The 22,818-nt window shown below is 36.8% G+C and overlaps 1 protein-coding gene across 6 annotated transcripts in view; it reads right to left on the bottom strand.

Moving 5' to 3' along the window:
* PTPN4 (protein tyrosine phosphatase non-receptor type 4) overlaps positions 1–22,818 on the bottom strand; it is a 167,030-nt gene that overhangs the window by 83,934 nt on the left and 60,278 nt on the right. The gene's annotated exons all lie outside the window — the stretch shown is intronic.

Below are 22,818 nucleotides of genomic sequence, written 5' to 3'. Positions count from 1 at the left end.
TTTCCAAGTCTATTCACATGCACTTTTCCCTGCTGGCAACTCTGCAGCACAGCCTAGGTCCCCTGGAAGCGGCTGCAGGAGCCACAGGCAGAAGCAAAGAGTGTTGGTTTACAGGAAGGGTCTCTCTGAACAGTGGTACTATGCTTATCTGAGGACACAAAGCTCCCAGAAATGCTCAGAAAATATATTTTCCAAAAAAGAAGACGCTAGTATCACACAAGCAATAGCCACCACACTCACCAGTGAGACACAGGCACCACCTCTCTAAACAGCAAGAGACACTCATCAGAGTATGACAGATCAGACTCAGCTCTTCTGGGGACCCAGGTCTTTCACTACAGTAAGTACTTTAAATTGGGACCTTAGGAAATTCAAGACTTTCAAAACTGCACTGGTAAGCTCAGTCAGCAACAAGCTTCCTCTTAACAAAGATGTACAAGACAGCCTAGAATAGCAAGGCTCACCAAGTGCAGAGCTCCAAACCAAAACCGCTGGCTTCTTAGTTCAGTTTTCACAGTTATGTCTTCTCTGAAACAATCAGTGGATCACTGACAGAGATGAACAAGCTTGCCCTATTATGAAGGGGCAAAAAACTTCACAAAAAGGAAAGTATTCTTTTCTCATTACAGGTTAAACCTGGGAACAGACATAGAAACTACATTTTTTAACAGAAAAAGAAACGAGATCTGAAGCCACTACATTTGCATTATGATTATGCAAAACACTGTCTGACAAAGTCCAGATTGACTTGGACCTTCTGAACTCCAGCCACTACACCAGTAGATTAGCAATATTGACTTCAGAACAAGTACACTCGAGCAAGTGTCTGTTGCCATGGATAGACACATATGGAGTAGTCACCTAGGTACAACCATGCAGTTGTTGAAATGGGATGACAACAAGAGAATTCAAGAGTCTCAGAACTGTCAGCACACTAACAACAGTGATAACATACCATTAAATTGTTAGTAACTTCTGTGGAAAGATGTGACAACAACATACAACTTGTTCCCTAGGTCACAGGAAGCAGATCCTGGTGATCCCTGACTAGAAATGTATCAGTAGCTCCAAGAAAAGAGAGTAAAAACAAACAGATGAATGAGCCCCTTTACAGTACAGTAAAGGTTTGCCAAGTTTTGGCTTTGTCCAGTGCTGTAAGAGGTCCTCTCCTCAGAAGTCAGACTTCACGGGTCCGAAGCTGGAGTCTGTGAAACCAGAGAAGAAGTGATGCAGCTCCAGATGGATCACACAAAAACTGAACTGCCAGGAATATGCACTGCCCATGGAACAGTGGGTTGCCAGTGCCATGAACCATGACTGCCTCAGCATTAGTTGCTGGCAGGGTGTTTCAAGCTGAAGAGTATCTGAATGGTTCTTCAGTTCTGACTGTTCAGAGGAGAGAAACGTATCAAGGCTTGCCCTTTCCAGATGCAGAAATTGGTGTCAGGATGCTCTGGAAACTTTTTAAGAATAATGAGCATGATGTTATGTACATCACTGAGAAAGCCAATGGTAAAGAGATTAATACCACCACCATCACATTATCCAAATGAAAAGTAGCTCTCACTCTCCAAGAACCAGGACAGCATTATTAAAGTATATTTACTTTAATAAATAAGTCACCCAAAAGTCTTTGAGGGAGCTTCTCAGCAGCTAAGAGTATGAAGAATCTACAGCGCCCATCTCAGAATTTGCTGCTCTCAATTTCTCAAAGCTGGAGCCCAGAGAGCAGAAATCCCTGTTATTTAACACAAAATCAACAAGAAGCTTGTGTCTGCTACTGACAGGCAGGCAGACTGCTACGAGCTATTCTGATTCTTCATGAAGGATGTAACATAAGCATTATTAAATAACAGACGTGTCCATCTGTCCTCTGGAAGTATATAAAGAGAAACACAAATTAGAATTTCTTCACAGTCTTAGATCATCCGCCTTTCTGTAAGAAAATCTGCTGAAAAAAACAGAGAGAAATGAAAAGGTGCCAACTAGACTGAACAAGTGCTGACAGAGCTCATGAAAGTGCAGAAAAATCTCATCTAGCTCTCAAGAAATCCAAAATAAGTAACTCCAGAGCACATACACCCAAACCTACAGTTTATGTATACTTTGTGGTAGGTTTTGTTTTTTAACAGATATATAGGCTACACTACATGTACATCTCTGTCACATGGCAGCCACCATGGCAAAATAACTCAAAAAATCTATGACCCACCATTAATATTTTTGCCACTATATATTCTATTAAGCTACTTCGTAAGATTACTGTAATACTCCTCTGAAACATGATATGGGAAGATGTTGGTAGCTGGAGTAGGAGTAGCCATGCCACCATTACATAGCAAGTTTGAATACCACTACAAATCTGGTTCTGACATCTCATCTTGCAGTCCCATGGACTGATGAATTTTTAGTCTCAACCACAAGGGATGAGAAAAGTGTTAAAATTGTAGGTGTTTGAACATTTATCTAAAATTCACTTTCATAGTTAGCTTGTTTTCCTGTTTTGTTGGCTTCACTAAGAAGTTTCTTTCAATTTTCTACTGAATAGGATTGAGAGTTTATGAGAATAAAAAATTGCTTTCCAGAGTAACTATATCAGAGTTAAAGATGATCAGAGAGCTATTACTTTAATGTCTGTTTTCAGACCATTTACAGATAAAAACACACCATCTATGGAATGCATATGTAATCTAGGCAAGGCAACGGGAGACAAATAGCTGAAAATTTGTCAGCAACATTTAGGTAAAGAGAACACAACCACTATCTCCGCTGTCAGCAATTCAAGAAAAGTATTACCTGAGAAATCTGAGAGCAACTCCTGAATGAAGATCATGCCTTCCTTTCAGTTGGGAAAAAAGAACAGTGCTCAAGGGCTTATGGAAAAGGGCCGGCACTGGGATCCATGTTATCAGCAGACACCAGCAATACAGAACTGATACAGGCTGAAAAGACATTACACAACTACTGGGAACAGGAGGAGGGTGACGGAAAGAGCTCCCAGAGGAGTGCTGCCAGCCTGATGACATGGGCATCAAATTCCCAAGTGTACACACAATAAGGCCGTAGCATATTTTGGGAGAAGATCTAGAGAGGAACCCACAAAATGTCATATTTATTTTACATCTTATAAGCCACAGACAGTTTGCTTTCCATTTCCATTTGGGATTATACTTCAAGACACTGGAATTTGGTGGTTCACATTCATCAGGGCAGTGCATCAATTCCTGGTATTAAACTTTGTAAAATGACTTATTTACTGAAAAAACCCAATATGCAATGACCACGTAGCCTGAGTGAGCTTACGTCTGTTTCAGTGCATTAAGCTCAGATTTTTGTTTTATTTCATAGCTCAATCTTTCAAAGAACCAAACATTGATTTTTTTGTGTTAGAAACAAATGGAAAAGTCAAAAATTGGTATTATGATAGCCAGAAAGAAGGCAACAGACTTCTTTCTAGACAATGAACTACAGCTTATATGACTGACCAGAGGTTAACTAACAGAATTCCTTTCTGAAAGGTTGTACACACCAAGCCACAGAAATTATTTCTATGGTGCGCATCACACTGATTAAACAATGCCCCTTTTTCTCTTTTTTTTTTTTCAAATAAGTACAGGAATAGAGGAAGCATAATATACATGAATTTTTAAGAAAAACAGAAAGATACTTTTACGTTAGCTGAGACGTTTTGAGACTTCAGCACATGCAGACACACCATTACATACAGGCTTGGAACAAGTCTATTTACACGGGAGTATGCAGAATTTGATTTATAAGGGAATGAATATTTTTTGTGCATTTTAACCTAAGTTCAGATTTGAAAATTACATACTTGCAGGTAATTAAATTCAGATGTATATTTCACCATTTCAATATGAGTTTAATAGCTGTACAATAAAACTAACATTGCTCAACAAACATAGAAACAAGAAAAAAACCACCAAACATTTTTATGCTGCTTGTTAATAACTTGACTGCAAAGTAATGAAGTGAATCTCTGCAGACTTAGAAAAAGGAAAGCATTATTTAGTGCATTTTTGCGCCAAGAGCATCTTGTGATTGATTTCAGGGACATGAACTATCTTGTTGTTAAGATATGCAGTCACTGCTGGAAAGACACTATAAAAACAGGTTAGGTTGCATTACATTTATCTTGTTAGCACTGATTCTATCAAAATGGCTTAAGTTTTTCAAATTTTGCAATAAGAAATCAGTACTGTACTGTACTGATTTGGACAAATACTGATTTAAATAATTTTTTTTGAACTTACACATATCTAACACCAACAGCTTATCAGTCTAAACCTCAGTGTAATTATTTTATGGCTATGTACAAATGACAGTACGGGTTTAACTAATGATGCCTACACAAATGATTCAAATAGGTTTTCAACCTATCCTGAGGGCAACAGGCTCCACCTCCTGTGAACACTGAGAAATGGAGGCTTTCTACTGATATTGTTATTGATCACTTGTTCTAAGAAAGAGATAAACAAGGAGCTTTGGAAAACATGTTAAATAGGAAGGGGGAGAGTTAGAGAGGTTAAGGCAAAAAAGCAGGAGAGATCAGGATTTCCAGAAGTAGGATGTGATAATATCACAGACAACTAGACTTTACTCTGACAAACTCTTTTTATTTTGACATAACCTGGCAGTGTTAGCTAACACAGCACCCCTGACCCACTCCTGAGTCTGGCCTCTTGCTTCCAGCCTTGCATCATCTTCTCCCTACTGCTGACATAGCCATTTGTACAGCCATATGGTAAACCAGAGTGGGGAAATAACAAGCAACACAATTTTGGCAAAATTATTCTTCAGTCAGACCAATTCCCCAATATGACTCACTGTGCAGCGGCAAAAGCACTACAGCAGCACACGGAGGGCAGCAGGTGGCCATGAGGAGAGGAAGGCTTCCTTCATGGTCAAAACAAGGAAAGGAGTAAAGGTATTAGCATCCAGCCAAGTGAATATCATTCACACATTCATTTTGTTAAAAACCATTTCAAGCAAAGAACAAAAGGGTGGAAAATAGTGAAAAGGTGAGGAAAATATGAAGATAAATTCAAAACTGCATTTACTGAATCTGGGGCAGAACATAACCAGATAATACAGGATGATAGCTAGAATCATCAATGGGATATTCTTTTTTTAAATGATGAAACTAAAGTGAGCATATATGTGATGAAAATACCTAAGAAAGTGAGCAAATTAAAAAGGGATTAAGAATGATGGCAAATGGAATGAAAAGAGATGAAGGTGCAAAAACAGGGGCAATCACAAAAAAAAGACAACAGCACATTCTTCTTTGAAGCACTGGAGACCAGAAATTTCATGTATTCCCCACTATTTTCATAGCTACTTATGGATTACCACAATAAAAATATGACTTTATTAAAAAAACAAAGCACACATCAAACCTGTTAACTTCCATATGTCAGTGCTGAAATAATGCCTTTCTTTTTATGTTTATCCAAATCATAATACATATATACCTGAAACTTGCATAATTTCCCTACTTACCTGCTACAGACCTCCCCTAAAATTTCCTGCATTATTTAAGTCCCTTTCACCACAGAACACACAAGGACTTGCATACAATACAGCAAAGAATAACAATGAAGAATCCTTGGGAAGAAACAAATGGCATGTGATTTTTTTTATGGTGTCTGAATCATTAATTTGTATTTTGTTTCAGGAGGTGCCAGGGGAAAGATTAAGATCATAGTGTTAATTCAGACAAATCTGAAAAGGTCAGGTTCCCCCAAACATTATGAAAATTCAGTGATAAAATGCAGCCAAAGACATAACATGACAGAGGTGATAGAGATTGACAGAAAACTACTCTAAAGGGCTCCCTGTACTGTTTCATCTGAAGGCGGTGCAACGTCTGGCGTATCAAACAAAACGGAATGGTAGTTACCAATGCAGACACCAGAGAAGTTTTATGGAAGCTATACTTAAATACAAAAAGAAACTGAACAGAATACACCCTGAAGTGCTAAATCTGACCTAAACCCCTATTTTTGTTTGTGCATTAGGAGGTCTTCAAAAGTACAACATGGCTTAATACAATCCATAATGAGCAGCAAGACTCATCCTACTGTGTCTGTACTGGTAAAAGACTTTGCACAGAACCTGGTATTTGCTGCACTTTCTATCTTCAAATTTATATACACAGTAGGCGTACAAAAAAAAATCTTTTATCCAATGATCTCAAAGTTTTACTGGGAAACTATTTCTCATTTATAAAGGAATAGAACAAGATGCAGTAAACCAAGTAATTTGCCTGTCATTACACAGTGAGTCAGTGGCAGCAGCCCACACTGGTCATACATCTCTTGCTGTTCTTATCAGGTACTGGCATTAGAATAAGGTCTTTTATAATAGTTACATCCATATGTATCAACAACATGATCCTCAAAACTTCAAATTTATGCTCATTCTTTCTTTTGCTCAGAAAATGAACACTAAGCTTATACAATGCACTCTATTTAAAAGATAACACATTAGTACCTTCCTTTTTCAGCCCAGTATTTCTTTGACTGGAAGACACCAGAAATGCTTTTGTGTTTGGTTTTACCATGAACATTTAAAAATAGTTAAATATTCCACAGAATAAAAGTTACAGCTATCAGTTCCTACATGTTAAAACCACACAAACCAAAACAAAAAAAAAAAAAAAAAAGAAAAGAAGAATGGGTTTATAATCAGTTGTATGTGGCTACATCAAGCAAGATTCACTGTATACAGGACACGAGTCTTGTACTTCTCCATATTATTCATCACTGTCAGGATTACTGAGTTCCGGATCTTTTATCTGATCCAAGAGCATGCTCCCATTCTTATCTGCAGCACGTGCTGTGCCAGCCCTTTTGATGCAAAATTTTTCTCCCTGTGGTATGAAAAGTGACTAGTGCATAAGGGGTGGGGGGAGAATGACGATGACAGTACAAATGAACAAGGAACAGTAACACATAAACAAAAGATGAATTGTTAGAAAAAAGGTTAATTTATGCAACTCAAAGGAAAAAAATCTCCTCTAGTTAACAAGCAATTCTTAAAACCCACAGAACTTGGCATAAATTCTATGATTCCTTTAGCATATCATCTCTGGCACACACCCACAGGAAAGATTGGATTTTATCTTCATCAATGACTTTGGCAGACCTTTCCAAAAAGAAAGACTGTTGTAATTGGTGCTAATACATTTTCCTACTAGTCTCTGCATCAGAACTTTCACTTACGTTTCTTACTGCTCTCGGTTTTACCATTTGCCAAAATATTGATGGAGTCCAGACTTTTAATTCACAATTGTTTTTCTTATCGTGCACATGTCCAAGTCCAAGTAGATAAACTTATACTGCAAATAATGATTGTCACTTTTACCAATGAAAGACAAAGAATGCTATTCTGATGTATGGAAATGCAGAGGTTGTGCACTGAGTTTCACACCAGTGCATCCAACATAAGTGGCTTAAAGCTTTCAGCTCAGGCAGCAGGGAGCAGGTAAGCAAGGCCAAGTTGATTATGTAGCTGCTTGATCCATCTTCTCCCACCTGAAAATGCCGTGTAACTGTAGAGGGACAGACTCCAAAGAACTGTTGTGGGTAAAGCAGAAAAGCACCAGCAGTTAAAGGAAGAGAGAAAGCAGGATCTGATCCTTCCTTTCCCAACATCTGTCATTACTGGCTCTTTCAAACAGCTATTTAAAGGGAGCATCCTGGATCTTGAGTGGTTGTGTGAATGTTTCTGCTGCACCATGCCAATCAAAAACCCTATCAATCCACACCAGCAATGAGCACACACCCCTGTCACACCCTGGTGACAGAAGATCATGACATGTACTGAGATGGTGGCACTGGACTTGAAAAGGCAAAGGCAGCTGGATGAAATAACCTCCCTTCAGGAATGCTGCAGGCTCCCAGAAGTGTGGGGAGCAGCCCCACCTGTACACATACTCTTCAGCTTCTGATGTATGAATACAACTTTTAACTCTTACTCTTGCCATGAATGTATACATTCCCTTGAAAAGCCAAAGTATGCATAACATTTAGAATAATTACATTTTTAAAATGCACTTTGTAATCTGCACAGCCACAGATAACCTTGTTTTACAGGATCTACAGTGCTCAAGGGATGTATCACTGCTATGGTCAATAGCAGTCAATACAGCAGTGAGAAGAGCCAAGGGGACTTGGGTTTAACTACGCATGGCTAAGCAAACATGTTCTGGAAAGTGACTACCAAGCACTGGTGTAGGTCCTGGAACGGTAATTGCTACAGAAGAAAATCATTTATACACAGTAGCCAATGTTTAATTGGACATAGGGGAAAGGAGAAAGAACATCCCAACATATTTGTAGCTATACTTGTCTATTAGCTTACAAATAATGACTTTCAGAGAGCAAATTAACTGTTCAGAAACTATTTAACTGATTTAGAAACCAGTGTTTTCTTTCCAAAACAGAAATTGACACTGAAATAATATTTTTTATTTACTTTTCATAACATAAGTTGTAACTGCTTAGGAGTCCCAGTCATGTAGAAGTTTTTAAATATCACATGACATGTATTCATTTCTTACCTGTTCAAATATTATGTTCCATACATACTGATGTTTTCTGCTTCTGTCTATTTTGATACATGAGATGTTTAAGATACATAAAATTACTCAACAAAATCTTTTTCCTCAAGAAAAGAAAAAGGCATTCTCTAAAAAGATCAAGGCCAATGGCTTCAGATGTTCAGTTTTCAATCCAGATTAATAAAAGATAACACAACTTTTTCTTCCTCTTTTCTTTCCTTCTCTGACAATATCCAATATAAAAGTCATTTTTTTCAACTGTAAGGCTGCCTTTATTTCACTTCATACTGAATTGTCCTTCCTTCAGAATTTGTTTCTGCTTGTGTTTAGTCTCATCTGAGCTTATTCAGATCAAAACTATTAAAAATCAAAAAACAAACAAATGAAGAACAAAATTCACCCCCAAATAAATCATGATTTGTCTACACAGATACATCTTGCAAAATAAAATTCTGCTAACAAGCAAAATCATTACGGTGTAACACTCTTCTCTGGCTGTAATTATTTCTGTGGTGTAACTTAAATGTGATAACAGAGGCGTTACCACCATCTCTGATCGGCCCAGCCTTCGCTGGCAGCACATCCATCTGGGAGCCACCAGGGATTGGCTCCGCTGGACCTGCAGGGAGCTTCCAGCAACTTCTCACAGAAGCTGCCCTTGCTACCAAAACCTGGCCATATAAACCAAATAGATCAGCTCAGCTAGGCACATTGTAGGCACTGAAAAAATGCTTCATACAGTCGGACCAGGTCCGTGGAGTAGATGTATTAAAGTCTCTAAAGCACAATATATACCTCACTATTAATAAATTATATCAGTTGCTCTGAAACAAAGGGTTTCCCACTATTTCCCTACCAAGTTTTAAGTATAAATATAAATATAGATATGCAGCATAACAATATAATATTATATATACATAAATATACATATATATAAACATGGTAATATTATTGTAAATGCTGTAAATCTGAACAAGGACACAAATGTTCAGAGTGAGGTATAATTAGTGGTATTGCCACATTAGTTCATTTGACAGTCAGATCCAGATGTTCCTGCTCATCAGCCTTTTGTCTGTCTTAATAGGGCACCAGTAGCAGCACTCTTTTCCAGGGAAACCAACCTCAGCTGGTCTCAGCACAAACCTCTTCAAGTAAGAGGCCATTATTTCAGTTTGTTGTCCTAAGGTCAGTAAATCAAAATACCAGTATATCAAAATATAATATAGATTACTGTTAAAACTGAGTTTCTAACATTGACACTAAAACTTATCAGTTGAAATCCAATTCATGCAATTGATTTTTAAAATTAAGATCTTTCAAAACTCTCATGGAATGTTTTTTCTTTCCAGTTGTATTCTCATGCAAAAAGAAAAGTCTGGGAAGAATTGCACAAAAGAAACTGTCTTAAAGGACTTAGGTATTTCTCAGAAAATAGCTTTATAAATACATTTTTTTTAAAACATAACCTATAGACAGTAACGAATTTGACTCTACCTTGACAAGCATACCAAGCAAACAATTTTTAAATTCTGCACTGAAACTTTTTTCCCCAGTATAGTCACAGTCACCCTTAATTTGTGCTCTGGGTGAGACTTTCAGAGCTGCTATCCTCAATTCTCTTCTGCTTTCCAAGCCAGCAATAAAGATTATTAGCCAATGCAAGAGCGGGTACAGAAACTGCTCTTGCTCTACACTTTGCTCTGACTGTGAACAATAGATAATTTTTAGGTGGGTTATCCTTGCTTGTGCTTTCCATTGGGAGCTATTACTTACATCCCTATCAGCATCCCCAAATTTCTTTCCTGCTTGCCAATTCTTAACTCCTAAATTCAATAAGTTCTTATGCCTAAAATACTTGATTTTGTAGTATTAAATAGTATTAATTTTTTGAGTACTCAAATCTTGAGTTTATCTTATTTTCCTTATGGTGCAATCCAATCATCTGACACACTAAAAAATTTTCTCAACTCTGTGTTATCTACAGCTTTTAATAAGAAGAGACACAAATGAGATAGGATTAATTTCAAGACTCATTTTTGAAGAGCATGACTAATAATGCTTTTAGAATATAACAGTTTGCAGGGTTCTCTTTGGTCAGCTTCTGATCCAATTTATGCTTCCTCTACTGATCCCAGTAGTTTTCACAACCCCTTATGGACCCTGCATCCAATCATTTATGGAAATTTACACTCGATCTACTTCATTCCCAACAACACGTGCTTAAATTTAGCAAAAACACCCACATTCCTAAAGTGTCATCAGTGTCTTCAGAACATAATAAGATTTATTCTTAAAAATTAAGATGGAAAACTATTTTCTGAAGACATAAATTTCTTTCATAAGTATGGACAATTTCTTTATCAAACAGGCAGAATTCACTGCAAAAATACTGAAATTGCATACAAGGTGGTTATACACCAATTCTGCTGAAAAGGCTCTTAGAAGGTAAGTGGGAAAGAGAAAATATTTTTAGTAGGTCATAAGATACAAACATAATCCAACTATGTCATGCTGCTGTAGACAGGGAATTCCTCATATGAGGATACTGAGTCAGGCGTACAGCCCACGGGACAGATGAATGTCCTCTCTCATGTTTCTCAGTATCGCAAAACCTCAATTGGATTCGGTTTTAAGCTTCCTAAACCAGATGCAGGTCAAATAAGAACAGCCAAGAGACTGTTCCCACACCAAGCACTACCAAAATTAAACACCTGAAAAGGCACAATAATAAAACAGAAATAATTCAGGTTACTTCATACAATACTGCAGAAATTCAATGCATTATAGCTTTCAAGCACTTTGAAACACAATTTTTATCTATATATAGCTGATGGAATGCTTCCTAAGACATTCAATGTTAAATCTATTAGATTCAGGTTTTTTATAACGGTAAGGAAGAGTAAAGCAGACTCACAGACCCTGCCCTGGCAGAAGAAAGCACTTCTGGGAAAGAGATGAAAAGTACAAAACACAGTAAAGTGGTCAGGGAAGGATTTAGTTCAAATTTAGGACTATATTTTTGTCCCTGAGATAAATTTTTAACTACCTGTTCTACAGAGAGGGTATATACTTGCATATACTTTGAATAAATTCAATAAAAAGGATTACCTGACAATGGGGAGCTAGGAAACACATCATGCTGTATCAAACAAGAACTTCTTTCTTGCTCCATACCAGTACTATATTTTATTATATCCATGTTTAAGGTCTTCTGGCACCTACTTGCATGAGCTGGACAGATTGCTGATTTCCTGGTCTTTTCCATCTCCTACCCCTTCTGGTATTTTCTGGGAGGGTTTTCTGCTTCTTGCATTCAAAACAAATTACAAACATTTATCAAATGTTTGTATGTAAAACATGTATGTTTGTTTCCAAAATGCATCAAAACATTTCTGATATATTTGAGGTTGGCTGTCTGAGAGCAGCAGTGCCAAAGTGTATTGATAATACCCACAAATATTTGACCGTGTTAAATAAAACATGAGATACTGGGTTTGTCTTGCTTACTGTCAAACTGTTTTTCATTAAAAAAGCAGAAGACAGATAAACCTAAAAATACAGAGGGATGTTTGCTTTTAGACAAACCTAAAATTATTTTTTGCCCTTTAGCAGAACCAAGTTTCCTTAACTAAACTGTTTCTAGATGCCCATTATTATTTCTTCCATTTTATAAATTTGTTACAAAGTACCTACAAGAACAGAGGAAGGGCAAGAATATGTTTTAAGAAAAAAGAAAAAGTCATGTTTAATAAACTTTAAACAGTAGGCTTACAAATTGTGCCAGCAACATTCCATTATCTTGTTTTGATAAATGCCAAACACCCTGGGAAATTAAAAGCAGCTTCATATTGCAGTGACAAAATTAAGATAGGTTTTGGTGTACCTATCAGTCAGCTGAAATGCAGACATTAACATACTAACTTTGTGGATCCTTGAATGACATTAAGTGTCAAGATGAAAGCAGCTGACTCAAATGCAATCTGAATTAGACAGAAGTAGAAAAGAAAATGGGGAAGAACTTTGAGGAACCAAGAGAAGTTCTAGCTTCACTTTCCTTTTTTTTTTTTTTTTTCAAGATAACACCATGACAGGATTTAAATTCTAAATGAACATCAATGGTTCTGCAGCTATGGTATTGTCTGTGTTAGCAATCTTGCTTCTCACCATACTCTAGCTTGCCTCTCTTTCCCCCATCACCAGCAAAACACTTCTCAACGTGCAGTGCAAGTTTGATCTGAACATTAGGACAGGGAAAGACTAGAGACAGGCCATGCTTCCCTACATCTCCACCAAGCTGAAATGTTTCTCAAGTGTCAAAACATGGACCTGCTCATGCAGCAAGGTAGGTGAGGAGGGGATTGTGGGTCTGCATCTCAAGGTGACTGGACTGGTGGCAGCAAGTTCTCAGTTGGTTCTCAAGATGAAATTTAATCCACAAAAAAGCTCTTAACACCTTCTTCTCACACAGAACCAGACTGTCTGGTGAGCAGGAATTAGGAGATTGTGAGGGTGGGGAAAGGTGACTGTCATCTAAAAGGCCCTGCTGGTAGCTTGGTTTTCTGAATTATCAGCAACACTGGAAAGTAAAGCAAGAATATAAAAAAAATCCATTCATGTGAGTACCCTGCTGACAATCAGAACAAAACTCTTCCCTTCTAGATGTGCTCCCCACCCCAGATATGAACACTGTACCATTACCTAATGGATACTGCCCAAAACACCACTCAAAGGGTTCATAAGGCAGTGAAACACCACTGAACACAGAGTGCTGTATTTCACATCACATCATCTTCGGACTACTTCAAAAGAAAAACATCAACTTTCTAAAGCTTCTGGTTTGCTCAAACCACCTCCTTGGAGATAACCTCACTTCCTAGAACCCACCTAAAAACTTCAGGATCAAAAGTGATGTTCCAGATGACATGGCCTAAGGTGTAATATGAACACTAAAGGCTGAAAGTACTTCCAGCATAACCCTGCACAATCACAGGCTGGTCACTTCTGTGGTTGCTAGCATAAGAAAATTGAGCATTTTGAAGGAGAGGACTGACTTTACACTGCATGAGTTGGAACAGATGAAAATTAAGCAAACAACTCCATTATCTGAATACTGTTTTTATATTTTCGTCACAATATAAAACCAGGAGATTATGCTTAACATTTGGTTGATGTCTAAGGAAAAATCCACCAGTGAATATTTCACTAACAACCTCTGCACAGAGTACAACATGCAAAATAAAACGAATAGAGCTTGAGAAAAAAGATAAAAATTACACTGTTTTGGAATGCCAAATGTAAATACATCATTTTCAAATGAAACTGTCAAACATCTTGTTGTGGTGGTAAAAACCAAATCACTATGCAAAATGATAATACAAGAAAAGTCAATTGTATGTTTCTAATAATAAATGCTCTTGTGGCTTTTGAAGTCACAAAAAAACTCTTGGCTGAATTGAAGCATTGATTTCTGTAGTTATTTATGTGCAGTTCCTATTAGAATTCTATTGAATTCCTTGAATGGTGAATGGAAGTGCTTTTGAAAACACACACAAAAACTGTTAAACAAGGGACAAAATAAATGGAGAGTGTTGCATTGCCAAAAAGTTTCTAAAAGTCAACAGAACATTTCAATATTTTTTGAAGTGCAAGCATGTATGATATAGTTTGACAGAAAATAAGTCTAATACAAAGACAATATTCAAAATCATTTTCCCCATCACTCCTGAAGAGGAAGCATAAACACTGGTATTTGCTTCTCAGACATTATTTCTAAATAACTTGCAATACTCTTCAAATATAATCTATAGTAAAATATAGCTTCATTTTACAGAATTTTAAAATCCTATCACTCCATCTTTTTGTCCACTATACACCCAATATAATGATATTTTACTTACTATGCATACAGATATATCCAAAGTGTACAATACATGTTAATTACACTAACAAAATGAAGATAGTTATACACTGACAAAAGAAAAGTTTTGACTGTGGGTTTTTCTGAGTACTAAAAAGAGACATTTAAGTCTGGAAAGAAGATTTTTAGAATAGAGCTTTCTGTTTACAGCAGAAAAATAATAACATTAATAAGCTTATCTTCAGAACTTCTGTATCAGCCTTTTTTTAACAGAAACAACATATATTTTCTCATGGGAAGTAATGAGCACTTCTAAAATAATCTTACCAAGAGAGCTGTTCAACAACTTAAGTAGTATCTTATTTTGAAGCAATTTAAAATTATTATTATAGCACTGCTCAATACATATTTCTTTTTTTCTATTTTTCCTTATTACTCATGGCACACTCATTCTGCTGAACTATGGCAACTTTGAATCTGCAGTTACACATCTTTGTTCCTAACACAATGACATGATTTGCTATCATGCTCTACTATCCGATGAGAGATGGATCTCTGGTCATATAACACATCCCAGCTTATTGTACGCAACTGCTGGAGCACACAAAATTATGGCACACCAAAACACAAAATATATTCAAATGAATATGAAAGTCTTCAGTGGAAAAAGGCTTTTGCAGATACCAGAGCAGCTACAATCATTTCCGACAACAGTTAGAATGAATCTGTTTGTCTGGTTCTATTCAAAGGTAGCTGAACATGAGCTGAAGTTTTAGATGTTAATCAGGTTTCTCTTTCAAGCTACTCTCTCACATACATTTCATTAGTATAATTTCTACAAAGCACTTTTATTTCTGTTTTCTCAGGACTGTGTATGTGCTTCCAATGCCAAAGAAATTATTATCTACATCACCCTTACTCAGAGAAAGATGCTTTTTATGAAAATCCTGCAGAAATCATCCAGCATTAATGAGCTCCCATATAGCTTTCCCATAAAAGGAGGGAGAACATATGTAACTGGGGAGGGGACAGCACCATGGTCGTTAAAAGGAGGCAATGCTTCTGCTAGTAACTACAACCCAGTCTTTTAATTGCTTATTTCAGTTTTATTAAATAGCTTACAGCTATCTAGAGAATTTCTAATCTTTCATTTAATTAATCTCAAGAATGAAGTTCTCCTGCAGGAATTTCCTCTTGGAGGACTTTTTGTCAGATGTTCATTTTCAATCTGTTTTCTAGTCCTCTACTGAGGAATTCTGCTCTAAGTGTAACCGTATATATACATCCTTGGTGGTTACTCACACCTCATTTTCTTACTGTATGTCTCAATCTTTCAAGTGGATGTGTTTGAAAGCAGCAATATTTTAATTAATATCTTTATTATGCCTGTTATTCAATTCTATACAATTTACTTAACTATTGCGAAGCTTGCAAATAATCCAGAGTTTCTGCAGGCATGCATATTGTGGAAAGTCAAAAACAGTTTTACCAGAAGAACCCAGGGAACCCCCACCACACTGCATCCCTCCCCAGGCACACATTCCCAGGGTCACTTCCCCAGGCAGATCCAGGAACCGTAGAACAAGATACTCAAATCTATACTATGAGAAAAAGGAAGAGACAGTATCACCAATACCGTAAGTCTCTTAATTAACAGCAAACCTATTAAGCAAAGTTGCCAAAAAATTGTAACCACATTACACCACACAGGAAAGAAAAGCAAAAATAATGTTTTCCCAACAACAAACTCTAAAATTATTTTCTTAGTCCAAATTTGAATATCTGAAGGTTTAAAAAATTCAAGCCACTTCCAGCCCGAGTAGTTTACAAATCTGAATTACATGGTATATTTTAATATATCATACAATGAAAGGAGAAGCAAAATGTTACTTAGTGAAGGGTTAAGAAAGGTAAGAAACTTTTGCCAGCATTAATGTTCTGTCCCTCCTCACCCAGCTGCATGTGTAGTAAACTTGAGATAACAGAACTACAACCAGCAGCAACTGTATCAGCCCTTAGTACTCAAGAATCTAAATCAGTAGTCTTATTTAAGCTCACAGGAAACAAGTAAGCCAAAAAAATATTCAAATCATTTGGAGGTAAGACCCCATAATATAACCATTTGGTGTGTTTATTCCATTGTAATACCACTTCTGCATTTCAGTTTCTCCCTTGTGTGGTTGTGTGTACCATGGTTATTTCAGCACAAATATCACAACAGATTATGAGATTTGCTGACATTAAAAAAAATAATTTACCTTTCTTTTTTCATTATGTTGTTTACCAAAACCCTACACACTTTAAAATCATTGCAGGGCAGCTGTCCTTTTCCTCTTTCCTCTCTTTTCTATCCCAACTTAGACAAAGATGATATACCCCTTCAGTTTTAGAGGCAGACACATTTCAGTCTTTCAAAACCTTCTTTTCAGAAACGTTACATCCTTCCAAATATTAAACAGATCTGTCTATGGAAAGCAGGTGCACTTGGATGAGCTAACAGGATGCACTGTCTTCTTACAGAGTCAACACACAAGCCTAAAACATAGTAAGTGGGGAATTACTTGTAGATTAGGATTCTCAAGACTCATCCATAGCCTCATTTGCACTCAAGTACTAAAAACAGACTGTGGCATCAGTCCTAACTGCAGTCTGCCTCCCAAAAAAAAGGCAAGAACCTCTTCCAAAGTAAGTCTCAAGTGCAGCTCACAGTTCGGAGGTTACAGGCCACAGATTTCAAATTTAAATGGCAAGTTTCATAAAATTTTATTGTTAAGTCTAACAAACTGATATACATCCCTTCTCCAAAAGTAAAGTTTTTCTAAATAGGAGCACTCTAAATTCAGGAAAACATTTTAAGAGCAGTACTGAGACTATAAGCAGTTTAGACACAGTACAAAACATGGCATATGCAGTGCATACACACAATTCGCACGGGAAAAAACAACTTACAATGCAACAGATCACTGGACATCAGCATTGGTCATCTTTAACCTTATTTACACATCAAAAGACAAAAATATGTCTCATTTTTTCAGATGACACTAACAGCTTGTTGCATGCATCAAGATAGACAAATGCAAAGTGACATATGCTAATTTTAACTCTCTCCAAAGCCAATTTTTCATGGGAAGCCTGCAAGTTTTTTTCCCCCAAAAATCTCTGAATTCACTGACAAGGTTAATGGAAAGAAAACAAACCCAGTTTTATAATGTGTTCTTCCTCCTAAATTGTCTTTTTTTTAATCAAAAGCATTGAATCATAATTGTAAAATGTGAGAAGCATTTTTTTCTGTACAAAGAAAAATACATCACACTTTGGATTATTTTTTTGTTCAAATCAGTTATAAGAGCTTTAATGACAATTAACATGTTTTGCAACTTCATGGCTTAGGAAAATATAAGGGAAAGCACCATCAAGAAATTATCTCATGGCCCAGATAAAAAACAGTGCCAAGCTGGAACTTCAGAGAGCATTAATAGCAATAACTGTTCTTCCACTGACTGGTATATTTTCCATGTGCTCTTACTGACCATGTGGTAATTTCTCTACCTGAAGGACAGGAATTAACCACTCTATTCAACTAGCTCTATTTCAAGCCTGAACTAAGTGTGAAGTTAGTTCAGCACTGTATCACTGTTGGCACACAGAGAAAGTACAAGTTCTGGTATGTCACACTTTAATCTCTCCTTTTAAAAACACAGCTTTGTAGTGTTATCAAATCCATTTGCTAGACTCTTGCAAATATTACCTTCCACTGTGACCAGAAAAATACAGCAATCTCACTTGTTAATCTCCTCCAAGACAAAGTATGCCAGCTCATCTCCGAGACAAAGGAGCCACAGCAGGCTGTTTTAACCAGCTGCTGCTCTGGTTTACATGGAGAGCGACCCATGATCATGTTTGATACATTTTGATCATTGTTTGATACAGTTTTAATTTCTGGTTTTAAACCTGACCTATGCCATAAAAAAAGCAAATTACTTAACTAAGAATCGTTTTCTCATCTAAGAAAACACTACTTATGTAACTTTCATTGCACTCAATAACTGACACAAGTTTCAGAGCAGTACTGATATAATTGTTTCTGGTTTCAGTTTTTTGCAGCAGATACAAAAACAGTCTTTGGAGGTTTGGTTGGTTGGGTTTTTGGGCAAGTGGGTGGTTTGTAGGTCAGAGAGATGTTGGTACACAAATACAAAAACCTGGCCAAAGGACTTGGGAAAAACTAAAGTACACTCAACTGTCTTAACCTTTTGGAGACAAAATGAGGATCATTTGCTTAACCCAAGCACAGTTAAAGCACAAAACCAAAACCAATTAAAATTGGTTTTTTGATTTACCCCTAGCAAACACCAGAAAAGAGCTTACTTTTTTTTTTTTTTAATTAGCTTATTAAAACTATCAAACAAAATAGCAAAATCACACATTACTCAATACCTTCAGACTTAAATTGATGTTTCCCAAGAAAAAGCACCAGTCAGAACAACGTTTTGACTAGGACATATTTAGAAATTTTTAAGTTAAAGTCCAAAACCCAGGCTAATAAGAGAACTGAACACATCCTCCTTAAACCTAATCTACACCATTCTAATTTACAAAATTAAAAATTTAAAAAAGAAAAAAAAATCCAAGTATGAAAATGTTAATCTCTAGTAGCACCACATTTGATTGTCATTTGAAGATCTGGACTTCTGGTCACACAGAATAATTCAGTTATTATTCTCTAATCTAGTTACCCTGAAAAAGATAAGAAATAACCAGGAAGAGAGTGTAAGAATGTACATGCCAGAAGAAGTGGATTGTCTATTTCTTCCTCATCAATCTTAGGGTCAGACTGAAAATGGTGAAGTGGTAATGAAGAGCTCACTTCACACCCCAATCAGTGAAAATATTTCCCAGAGCATTCCTCATTACAGATCATAAATGCTCACAATTAAAAGGCTGTTTATTTTTAAATGGATATTAGCCATTTCCCCCTTCCTCATGTAACTGTAGAGATGGCAGTGTCTCATAAACCACACAAATGGAATTGCATTTATCATCCAATAGTCACAGTAAACTTCTCCAAGAAGTAATTGCAGTGTGAGACAAAGTAGTGTGCCAAGAGAGGTCTAATTGCATCACCCTACCAAGTCTTTTTTTGAAGGTGCATAAGCTGAGAAAGGAGAAGCTGGTTCAATTCTCACATTTCAAAGACAAATTCATTGAGTTGTTTGTCTGATCTACTGAGAAGCTCTGTGACCACCAGCTGTAACATTCTGTGGCATGTACTGGGACACTGCATACAGCCAGTACAGACATAGTGTGCTGTTAACCAGATTCTTTTAACCTACTCATCTGGACACTGAATTCTGGTATGTCAGCACATCAATAAAACTTCTGTGAACCCTTTAACTGCTATAAACTTGAAGTAATTGATTTTGTAAGTGACAAACAGCAATAGTTTTCTAATAATTCTGAAATTCTCCAAAATAAAGATGGAGATTAGGAATATGTACTTGCATATATAATACTATAATAATGAGATATATATATAGACTTAAAAGGAACTCCAAAATTTTAGAAATTAAAGGATTTCAAAAGCCAAATAAAATTGTTTTTGTGCTACTTTGCTGGATTACAAGTCCTGAAGGAAAAACAGCCTCTATTCCCAAACAAGCACATATGAACAGCTGGTCCAGACAGCAAAGACCTGCTGTTGTATTACCTCCCCACTGCTGAGCTCCTTGGGTTTTGTCTCCAGCTTGAGCCATTCTCCCCTCCCTTTGCTCTTCCACCTTCACAGTTCCTTCTTTTCCCCCATGAATAATTCCATATTATATACATACACAAACCATTTTTACAGTTATTTAGGTTGGAGGACATTAATGCCCATGATAATTTTGTGTGGCCATTTTATGAAAAGAGACAGCACCAGAGTGAAAGTGTGGTATTAAAAAAAAAAAAAAAGCACAGTCAACCATCTGCTGAAAGATTCTCTTGTTTGACCATTTTTTTTAATTGGTGGGAATGGAAGTGAGGTGACACAGAAACAGGATGTGAAGGCAAGGGATTCATATGATCTTGCACCAAATTTAAACCCAGACTGGGGAAGGGGAGGAGCAAGGCACAATCATGATAAATCAGAGGATCAAATTACTGGTAGTAAGAAGACAAACCACAGAAATGTGCTATTATCAGTTTAAGAAAAACAGTTTAACATTGATTCTAACACCAAAAAACCCCATGCACATGTCTACTCTTTGTTTTAATTAAAGTTTTGACCAGTTGAAAAGTTAAAACAGAATATTCAATTCACTGTAATTTTCAGAAGACATTTATCCAACCTACTGACTATGTCCAAAGTCTAAACTGCCCCAAACAAGCTATTATTGTTCCCACATACAGATGAGTTTATGGCTAACCCACCCTGGCTACCTTCCCCTCCAGTGTAACTTCCCCTCAGTTCTCCAGAACACGTTTGCAAAGCGTGTATCCCACTTTCTCTATGTGAACATAAACCAATGCACAAAACTCCCATGTAGACTCAACAAAATCCTTATAAAGTAACGACCATAAATAATGACCCAGTGAAATGGAACCCTCAGATGCTGCTCAGGACCTTTCAGCAGTGCTGTTACAATATGAAAGCAATCTTTTAAAAGTCTCTTTATCCCCGAGTAATCGTGTCACACACTGTTGTATTAGGCTGCCAGCCCTGGAGCTCTGCATGCCCAGAAGCCCCTATGACATCACACAAACACAACCAAACATTCACACACAGCAAATGCCCGCCACAAACACAGGCCTGATGTCTACTGAACCAATGTTTGAGCTCACGTTCCTGCAGCAACTTTTGTGCAGGTGGATCCATCTGCCCAAACAGGAGCCACTGCAGGATCTGAGCCAAAATGATGCACCCTGACTATTAACTTAGCATATATTTCAAATATGCTAATGGCAGTGACATGTAAATAGTACTACATGAACTCTGCTCATTAACAGAGCTCATCCACTCCACAGAGCCATTAGCATTACTTCTAAGATTACAGGATTTGGGGTTTTATTCATGCTTTACAAATATAGCTGCTAATAATTAATTAATTCTAGTCACAGAAAAAGAGTATTGGCTGAACTCTCCTGCTGCTATAAGTGTAAGTGTACCCAACCCTGAAAGTATTTTTAGCATGGGTGTTCAATCAATACTGTACAATCTAAATTAGACATTAATAGGACATAAGAATGGTAAAGCATGGCAACAAACAATGCATGTTCCATAGACAATTCTGCTGAAGAAGTAACCATCAAAGTAAACTCTAAATAGGTAAATCTGATTCCAAACAAATTTAACTTCAAACATAAGGAAAACATACTGAAAGGTAAAATTATTTAATACATTTCTGCTTGTGAGGAAAATGCATTTGTATTTCATTGTTTAATGTGACTTTAAAAAATAAAACTTAAAAACACACACATCATCTAAAAACACAAAGAAACTGTAATGACAACAAAATTTTAGCAAAAAAAATCAGACCAACAGGACATTTCTGAGTTTATAAAGTATAAACTTGCCTGGGAAACATTGACACACATGTATATATTTGTAAGTTTATCACCCAGAATCATATTTTATCAATATGGTGCAAGCCAGACTCATGGCAATATGTATAAACAACTTTTTAGGTCAGTGAAGCAAGAAATCCATTGTCAAGAAAATGGCATCCATAAGATTATAATACTGAATATATTATGTTCAAGCAATGAACTGGAAAACTTTCCTACAACATACATATATCTAACAAAAAATGAATTTACCAATTGTAATGTAACTCATTCCTGTATTCCTGCAATGCACATTTACAATGTGATGAGCACACAACGTCTGCACGCCTGTGAACACGTCGGTGGCTCCCAACATTACAGAGCATTTATTTGCCAAAACAAGCAGGCAAATGTGCACTCATAAAACCCCTTTACCACTGAGCTCGGAGTTTAGCTCAGGGCAAGAGAAATGCCCCGTGGGTGAGTAAACGTATGTGCACAGGGCAGTTTAACAATTATTCTTCAGATAAGATCCATTAGCACTTCTGTAATACACAAATCACACAAATATTTTCTATTTCACAGTCGAAGAAATTATAACAGCTTGGCCACACTGAAGTCCTGGATGGGTGTAAATAGTAGCATAAAGTTCATTCACGTGTATTTTACATCTAAACGATGTATATCCTTCGAACAGACCAGAGGTGGGAACATTTCACGTACACTGGCAGCTATCTAGTTTTAGCTACTCGCTCTTTGAGATTTTTGAAAGGAAAAAGACGTTATGCCTCTTCCAGCCGGTGCTGCAACAGCGTGCACGAGTTAACCCATCACCAGGTACACGGAAAGCCTCTGT

The sequence above is a fragment of the Cyanistes caeruleus genome, chromosome 7 (genome assembly GCF_971803275.1).
Source record: "Cyanistes caeruleus chromosome 7, bCyaCae1.hap1.1, whole genome shotgun sequence".
Classification (NCBI taxonomy): Eukaryota; Metazoa; Chordata; class Aves; order Passeriformes; family Paridae; genus Cyanistes; species Cyanistes caeruleus.
This window is presented reverse-complemented; position numbering and strand designations above follow the sequence as displayed.